Source organism: Prionailurus viverrinus, chromosome D1, assembly GCF_022837055.1.
Source record: "Prionailurus viverrinus isolate Anna chromosome D1, UM_Priviv_1.0, whole genome shotgun sequence".
Lineage (NCBI taxonomy): Eukaryota > Metazoa > Chordata > Mammalia > Carnivora > Felidae > Prionailurus > Prionailurus viverrinus.
The window spans coordinates 36,808,415-36,816,160 of record NC_062570.1 but is presented as its reverse complement, the minus strand read 5'-3'; the positions used below and the strand labels follow the sequence as shown (position 1 = coordinate 36,816,160).

Here is a 7,746-nt window from a genome sequence, read left to right as displayed (position 1 = left end):
CTTCTTTAGAAAAGTGTCTATTCATGTCTTCTGCCCATTTCTTCACTGGATTATTTGTTTTTTTGGTGTGGAGTTTGGTGGGTTCTTTATAGATTATGGATACTAGCCCCTTGTCCGATATGTCATTTGCAAATATATTTTTCTATTCCATCGGTTGCCTTTTAGTTTTGTTGATTGTTTCCTTTGCAGTGCAGAATCTTTTATCTTGATGAGGTCCCAATAGTTCATTTTTGCTTTTAAATACCTTTCCTTTGGATATGTGTTGAGTAAGAAATTGCTGCGGCTGAGGTCAAAGAAGTTTTTTCCGGCTTTCTCCTCTAGGATTTTGATGGTTTCCTTTCTCACATTCAGATCCTTCATCCATTTTGAGTTTACTTTTGTGAATGGTGTAAGAAAGTGGTCTAGTTTCATTCTTCTGCATGTTACTGTCCATTTCTCCCAGGACCATTTGTTAAACAGATTGTCTTTTTTCCATTGGATATTCTTTCCTGCTTTGCCAAAGATTAGTTGGCCATACATTTGTGGGTCCGATTCTGGGTTCTCTATTCTATTCCATTGGTCTATGTGTCTGTTTTTGTGCCAATACCATGCTGTCTTATTGATAACAGCTTGGTAGTAGAGGCTAAAGTCTGGGATTGTGATGCCTTCAACTTTGGTTTTCTTCTTCAATATTACTTTGGCTATTCTGGGTCTTTTGTAGTTCCATACAAATTTTAGGATTGCTTGTTCTAGCTTCGAGAAGACTGCTGGTGCAATTTTGATTGGGATTGCATTGAATGTGTAGATTGTTTTGAGTAGTATTGACATTTTAACAATACTTATTCTTCCAGTCCATGAACAAGGAATATTTTTCCATTACTTTGTATTTTCTTCAAATTCCTTCATAAGTTTTCTATATTTTTCAGCATATAGATCTTTTACATCTTTGGTTAGGTTTATTCCTAGGTATTTTATGATTCTTGGTGCAATTATGAGTGGAATCAGTTTCTTTATTTCTCTTTCTGTTGCTTCATTATTGGTGTATAAAAATGCAACAGATTCCTGTACATTAATTTTGTATCCTGTGACTTTGCTGAATTCATGAACCAGTTCTAGCAGACTTGTTGGAGTCTGTCGGGTTTTCCATGTAGAGTATCATGTCATCTGCAAAAAAGTGAAAGTTTCACTTCATCTTTGCCAATTTTGATGGTTTTGATTTCCTTTTGTTGTCTGATTGCTGATGCTAGGACTTTCAACATTATGTTAAACAACAGCGGTGAGAGTGGACATCCCTGTCATGTTCCTGATCTCAGGGGGAAAGCTCTCAGTTTTTCCCCATTGAGGATGATATTAGCTGTGGGCTTGACATAAATGGCTTCTATGATGTTTAACTATGTTCCTTTTATCCCAACTTTTCAAGGGTTTTGATTAAGAATGGATGCTGTATTTTGTCAAATACTATTTCTGCATCGACTGACAGGATCATATGGTTCTTATCTTTTCTTTTATTAATGCAATGTATCACATTGATTGATTTGTGAATATTGAACCAGTCCTACAGCCAGGAATGAATCCCACTTAATCATGGTGAATAATTCTTTTTATATGCTGTTGAATTTGATTTGTTAGTATCTTGTTGAGAATTTTTGCATCCATATTCATCAGGGATATTGGCCTGTAGTTATTTATTTTTTTTTCCTGGTTCTCTGGTTTGGGAATCAAGGTAATGCTGGCTTTATAGAATGAGTCTGGAATTTTTCCTTCCCTTTCTATTTTTTGGAACAGCTTGAGAAGGATAGGTATTATCACACCTTAAATGTCTGGTAGAATTCCCCAGGGAATCCATCTGGTCCAGGACTCTTACTTGTTGGGAGATTTTTGATAACTGATTCAATTTCTTTGCTGGTTATGGGTCTATTCAAGTTTTCTATTACTTCCTGTTTGAGTTTTGGAAGTCTGTGGGTGCTTAGGAGTTTGTTCATTTCTTCCAGGTTGTCCAGTTTGTTGGCATATAATTTTTCATAGTATTCCCTGATAATTGCTTGTATTTCTGAGGGATTAGTTGTAATAATTCCATTTTCATTTCTGATTTTATCTATTTGAGTCCTCTCTCTTTTCTTTTTGAAAAGTCTGGCTAGAGGTTTGTCAATTTTGTTTATTTTTTCAAAAAAACAAACTCTTGATTTTATTGATCTTCTCTACTGTCTTTTGTTTTTGTTTTTTTTTTTTGGATTCTATATTGTTTATTTCTGCTGGGTTTTGGGTGTCTTTGTTTTTCTGCTTCTAGTTCCTTTAGGTGTGCTATTAGATTTTGTATTTGGGATTGTTTTTTGTTTCTTGAGATAGGCCTGGATTAAATGTATTTTCCTCTCAGGACTGCCTTTGCTGTCTCCCAAAGCATTTGGATTATTGTATTTTCATTTTCATTTTTTCCATATATATATATATATATATATAAATTTCTTCTCTAATTGCCTGGTTGATCCATTCATTCCTTAGTAGGTCTGTTTTTCTGAGACCTAGCCGGATGCTGGATTCTTGCCACAGCACTCTAGAGTACGCATAGGAGCCGGCTTCGGAGTTAGGGAAAGTGTGGGTGGAGCACTCAGGGTGCTGGGGTGCCCCTGGGCCAGTGGGTAGGTCCTCAGAGCTTCAAGTCTCAGGAATGGAACAGGGGGATTGACGAAGAGTGGTAAATTTCATTAGATGTCAGTTTTTCAAAGTTATATGACAATTCATATCTTTACCATCAAGATTTAAAGAAATCACTTCCCCTACATCCTACTGAGTACTTCAGCCAGCCCAGGTGACCATCTGGATTGTTGGCGGGCAGTCCAGATTGCTTGTTCCTTACTTCCCCACCTGGAAAACGATGCACATATGATTTCTTATTTTCAGTCTTGTCGCAAAGCTGCAGGCAGTCAGCTGCCTGAGAAGTCATTTTGAGGAAGCTAATACAGCCCTTCCCATCTCCTACAGCCTCCTCAGTGAACAGCCTAGGTCAGTGTCAGAAGGAACTAAAAATAGCTAGAAATGATCTAGCTAGTCCTTCTCAAGTGGCTGGGTCACATGAGGCACCAGGAGAAAATCACGGAGTCTGACGTGCAGCTCCAAGAACTGCCAGTGCCTGTTTACTGAAAGCCTGGGTGTGTTTTGGCAGAAGAGCATATCATAGGATTCTAGGGAAGATGGTGGCATAAGAGGACGCTGGGATCACCACGTCCTGCTGGTCATGTAGATTCCACCTACACCTGCCTAAACCCAGAAAACCTCCAGAAGACTAGCAGAATGGCATCTCCGGAGCCAAGTGCAGATGAGAGGCCCACAGAAGCAGGTAGGAAGGGTGGTGAGGCGGTGCGCCCTACACGGATTGGCGGGAGGGAGCTGGGGTGGAGGGGCAGCCTGCTGGCCAAGCAGAGCCCCAGAGTCTGGCTTGCAAAAGCGGAGGGGCCGAACAGAGTGTGTTCCAACAGCAAGCAGGACTTGACATTTGGAAGGTTATAAGCTAACAGCTCTGCTGGAGAACGGGAGGGCTAGAGGACAATGGGAGGGAGAGTTGTTGAGCCCCAGATGACAGAGCTCAGCTTGGCAGGCAACAAAGGCCCTCACCAGCACCATCTCCCTCACCCATCCCCCAGCCAAAATACCAAAGGGAACCAGTTTCTGCCACGGAACTTGCTTGCACCGTGCAAACACCCAACGCTGTGCTACTGCGGATCCATCCCTCTGACGGGTCTGCCTGCCTCCCTCTGCCACAAGACCCCTCCCAAAGTGGATCACCAAAGGAGAAGCAAGCTAGCCTACCCCTCCCGCCCCCGTGCACCTTGCATCCACCCCAGCTAATATGCCAGATCCCCAGCACCACAAGCCTGGCAGTGTACAAGTAGCCCAGATGGGCCACGCCACCCCACAGTGAATCCTGTCCCTACGAGAGGAGAAGAGAAGGTACACACCAGTCTGACTGTGGCCCCAGCTGTGGGCAGGGGGCAGACATCAGGTCTGACTGCGGCCCCACCCACCAACTCCACTTATTCAAGAAGGCACAGGGGAAGTGCCCTGCAGGTCTGCACCACTCCAGGGACTATCCAAAATGACCAAACGGAAGAATTCTCCTCAAAAGAATCTCCAGGAAATAACAACAGCTAATGAACTGATCAAAAAGGATTTAAGCAATGTAACAGAAAGTGAATCTAGAATAATAGTCATAAAATTAATTGTTGGGCTTGAAAACAGTATAGAGGACAGCAGAGAATCTATTGCTACAGAGATCAAGGGACTAAGGAATAGTCAGAAGGAACTAAAAAATGCTATAAATGAGCTGCAAAATAAAATGGAAACAACCATGGCTCAGATTGAAGAGGCAGAGGAAAGAATAGGTGAACTAGAAGATAAAATTATGGAAAAAGAGGAAGCTGAGAAAAAGAGAGATAAAAAAATCCAGGAGTATGAGGGGAAAATTAGAGAACTAAGTGATGCACTAACGAGAAATGATCTATGCATAATTGGTATCCCAGAGGAGGAAGAGAGAGGGAAAGGTGCTGAAGGTGTACTTGAAGAAATAATAGCTGAGAACTTCCCTGAACTGGGGAAGGAAAGAGGCATTGAAATCCAAGAGGCACAGGGAACTCCCTTCAGACGTAACTTGAATCGATCTTCTGCACGACATATCATAGTGAAACTGGCAAAATACAAGGATAAAGAGAAAATTCTGAAAGCAGCAAGGGATAAATGTGCCCTCACATATAAAGGGAGAGCTATAAGACTCGTGACTGATCTCTCTTCTGAAACTTGGCAGGCCAGAAAGGCATGGCAGGAGATCTTCAATGGGATGAACAGAAAAAATATGCAGCCGAGAATCCTTTATCCAGCAAATCTGTCATTTAGAATAGGAGAGATAAAGGTCTTCCCAAACAAACAAAAACTGAAGGAATTTGTCACCACTAAACCAGCCCTACAAGAGATCCTAAGGGGGATCCTGTGAGACAAAGTCCCAGAGACATTGCTACAAACATAAAACATACAGACATCACAATGACGCTAAATTCATATCTTTCTATAATAACACTGAATGTAAATGGATTAAATGCTCCAGACAAAAGACATAGGGTATCAGAATGGATAAAAAAACAAGACCCATCTATTTGCTGTCTACAAGAGACTCATTTTAGACCTGACAACACCTTCAGATTGAGAGTGAGAAGATGGAGAACTATTTATCATGCTACTGGAAGCCAAAAGAAACCTGGAGTAGCCATACTTATATCAGACAAATTAGACTTTAAATTAAAGACTGTAAGATGAAGAAGGGCTTTATATAATAATTACAGGGTCTATCCATCAGGAAGAGCTAACAATTATGTCTATGCGCCGAATACCAGAGCCCCCAAATATATACAACAATTACTCATAAACATAAGCAACCTTATTGATAAGAATGTGGTAATTGCAGGGGACTTTAACACTCCACTTACAGAAATGGATAGATCATCTAGACACATGGTCAATAAAGAAACAAGGGCCCTGAATGAGACATTGGATCAGATGGACTTGACAGATATATTTAGAACTCTGCATCCCAAAGCAACAGAATATACCTTCTTCTCGAGTGCACATGGAACATTCTCCAAGATAGATCATATACTGGGTCACAAAACAGCCCTTCATAAGTTTACAAGAATTGAAATTATACCATGCTTACTTTCAGACCACAATGCTATGAAGCTTGAAATCAACTACAGGAAAAAGTCTGGAAAACCTCCAAAATCATGGAGGTTAAAGAACACCCTACTAACGAATGAGTGGGTCAACCAGGCAATTAGAGAAGAAATTAAGAAATATATGGAAACAATGAAAATGAAAATACAACCTTCCAAACACTTTGGGACTCAGCAAAGGCAGTCCTGAGAGGAAAATACATTGCAATCCAGGCCTATCTCAAGAAACAAGAAAAATCCCAAATACAAAATCTAGCAGCACACCTAAAGGAACTAGAAGCAGAACAGCAAAGGCAGCCTAAACCCAGCAGAAGAAGAGAAATAATAAAGATCAGAGCAAAAATAAACTATATAGAATCTAAAAAAACTGTAGAGCAGATCAACGAAACCAAGAGTTGGTTTTTTGAAAAAATAAACAAAATTGACAAACCTCTAGCCAGGCTTCTAAAAAAGAAGAGGGAGATGACCCAAATAGATAAAATCATGAATGAAAATGGAATGATTACAACCAATCCCTCAGAGATACAAGCAATTATCAGAGAATACTATGAAAAATTATATGCCAACAAACTGGATAACCTGGAAGAAATGAACAAATTCCTAAACACCCACACACTTCCAAAACTCAATCAGGGGGAAATAGAAAGCTTGAACAGACCCATAACCAGCGAAGAAATTGAATCAGTCAACAAAAATCTCCCAACAAATAAGAGTCCAGGACCAGATGGCTTCCCAGGGGAGTTCTACCAGACGTTTAAAGCAGAGATAATACCTATCCTTCTCAAGCTATTCCATTCATTCCTTAGTAGGATGTTCTTTAACCTCCATGCATTTGGAGGTTTTCTAGTCTTTTTCCTGTGGTTGATTTCAAGAGTCATATCATTGTGGCCTGAAAGTGTGCATGGTATGATCTCAATTATTTTACATTTATTAAGGGTTGTTTTGTGACCCAGTATGTGATCTATCTAGAAGAATGTTCCCTGTGCACTCAAGAAGAAAGTATATTCTGTTGCTTTGGGATGCAGAGTTCTAAATATATCTGTCAAGTCCATCTGGCCCAATGTATCATTCAGGGCCATTGTTTCTTCACTTCTACCTCCTTTCAGAATTCTATCTCTATCCTTGTATTTTGCCAGTTTCACTAAAATATGTCATGCAGAAGATCAATTCAAGTTACATCTGAAGGGAGTTCTCTGTGCCTCTTGGATTTCAATGCCTGTTTCCTTCCCCAGATCTGGTAAGTTCTCAGCTATGATTTGTTCAAGTATACCTTCAGCCCCTTTCTATCTCTCTTGTTTTTCTGGAATTCCTGTGACACAAATATTGTTCTGTTTGATTGCATCATTTAGTTCTCTAAATCTTCCCTCGTGATCCTGGATTGTTTTTATCTGTCTTTTCCTCAGCTTCCTCTTTTTCCACAATTTTATCTTCTAATTCTTTTACTCTCTCTTCTGCCTCTTCAATCCGTGCTGTGGCCACCTCCATTTTATTTTGCACCTCATGTATAGGACTTTTTAATTCATAAAAATATGGAATGATTCATGAATTTGAGTGTCATCCTTGCACAGGGGCCATGCTACTCTTCTCTGTATTGTTCCTATTTTAGTATATGTGCTGCCGAAGAGAGCACTTGCGTATTTTCTTTTGTGGAGTATCATTTGAAATATTTTGTGCACTACTAAAAGTCACTTATTATCTTGTTATTTTATTGTAATATTCTTTATATATTCTAGGTACAAATCCTTTGCCAGATTGTAATTATTTGTACCCAGTCCAAGGCTCGCCTTTTCCTTTGCTTAATGGTGACTTTAGAAGAGCAGGTAAATTTTATATTTGATTAATATAGATTACAACTTTTTCCTGTTATGTGCTTTTCATGTCCTGTTTAAGAAATCCTTTTCATACCCGAGGTTTATACTTTTTTTTACTCTACTTTCTTCTAAGAGTTTTATATCTTTAGCTTTTATATTTAGGTCCTAATTCATTTTTTATAAATTTTTGTGTGTGATATCTGGAGGGATTGAAACATTTTATTCTAATCACATATCCAACA

At 39.6% G+C, this 7,746-nt stretch overlaps 1 non-coding gene across 1 annotated transcript; it reads right to left on the bottom strand.

Annotated features, from left to right (window-relative positions):
- Nucleotides 1-7,216: 7,216 nt before the first annotated feature.
- On the bottom strand, nt 7,217-7,323 carry LOC125147350 (U6 spliceosomal RNA). The gene has a single exon (XR_007145161.1). It is a non-coding gene; the product is annotated as a U6 spliceosomal RNA (small nuclear RNA).
- Nucleotides 7,324-7,746: the final 423 nt, after the last annotated feature.